The sequence below is a fragment of the Prunus avium genome, chromosome 4 (assembly GCF_965620075.1).
Source record: "Prunus avium chromosome 4, drPruAviu1.hap1.1, whole genome shotgun sequence".
NCBI classification, from domain to species: domain Eukaryota; kingdom Viridiplantae; phylum Streptophyta; class Magnoliopsida; order Rosales; family Rosaceae; genus Prunus; species Prunus avium.
Genome location: NC_142287.1, coordinates 16,576,655 through 16,578,005, shown reverse-complemented (window position 1 = coordinate 16,578,005; position 1,351 = coordinate 16,576,655). Strand labels below are relative to the sequence as shown.

The 1,351-nt window shown below is 35.0% G+C and overlaps 1 pseudogene; it reads right to left on the bottom strand.

The window, feature by feature from the left end:
• Positions 1 to 202: 202 nt before the first annotated feature.
• Positions 203 to 1,101, bottom strand: LOC148294918 (uncharacterized; annotated as a pseudogene).
• Positions 1,102 to 1,351: the final 250 nt, after the last annotated feature.

The following is a 1,351-nucleotide window of genomic DNA, read 5'->3' as shown; positions in this document are numbered from 1 at the left end:
CGACATGCATTACATCAATAATATGTCGAACATGATTATACTTCCAATATTCAAGTTCAAAGAAGATTGACTTCTTTTTCCAACAAGGACGTTGATCATCATCAAATCTAAGAGGCGACACTTTCTTCCTATATTTTGGCCAATTAATACTTTCAACCCTTTCCGATACTTGAATTCCAGTTAATGGAACTGGCATGAAATCTTAATTGTTATTAAATGTAACCTTTTGCTTCCTATATGGATGATTGCAAGGCAAGAATCTTCGATGACAAATGAATGTCATTTTCTTACCATGTACCAACTTGTGGGGCTTGGTCTCATCACCAGATATTGGGCATGCATTATAACCATGTGCAATGCATCCCGATAAGTTCCCATATGCTGGAAAATCATTCATAGTCCACATTAGAACAACACTGAGCATAAAGTACTCTCCTCGATACATGTCATACACCCTTCGAACACCATCCTAAAGAGTTTTCAAATCTTCTACCAAAGAAGCCAAGTACACATCTATGTTATTTCCTGGTTGGTTAGGATAAGAAATCAATAAGGTTAGCATCATGAATTTCCTCTTCATGGATAAGGAGAGAGAAATGTTGTAATTCACAAGTATAACTAGCCAACAATTGAACTTGAAACTTAGAGAGTCATGCGAATTGAATCCATTAGTTGAAAGAGCAAGCCTGGCCACTTATGATCGACTAACTTTCAAGCCAAGGAGTCGGCTGGATGATGCATAATACCATCACTCACTCTTCTATCGACATGCCAAGTTAATTTTTTTGTTGTCTTAAAAGATTGAATATGTACAATTGAATCTTTTCTTAACTTCCATCTTGAGCAACCAAAAGTAGGACAGTTAATACAATCATCATACTCTTTTCAATGTAAGATACAATCATTAGGGAACGCATGTATCTTTTTGTAGTTCATTCCCAAAGCACGCATAGTTTTCTTCGCTTCATACACATATAAGGGTATTTGATTACCATCGGGAAGAAGACTCCTTATCTTTATCAACAAATGGGTGAAACACGAATCAGTCATCCCATGCTTAGCTTTCAAATTATACAATCTTACAAGTGTAGGAAACTTCATGTGTATTTGACAACAAGGATACAAGGGATTATCTCCATCATCAATGACATTCATGAACTCATACAACTCATTCTAGAATTCCTCATATCCATCACCTTCCATATCTACGCTTTTGGGAAAAAAGACATTTTCCATTTCAACATCTTCATTTGCATTTGTTGCTAACCTAGAATGTAACATTACTACCCAATTTTTAATTATTCGTTCAAATTTTTTAATTTAATTAATTATGAGATTACAATTTTGCCCT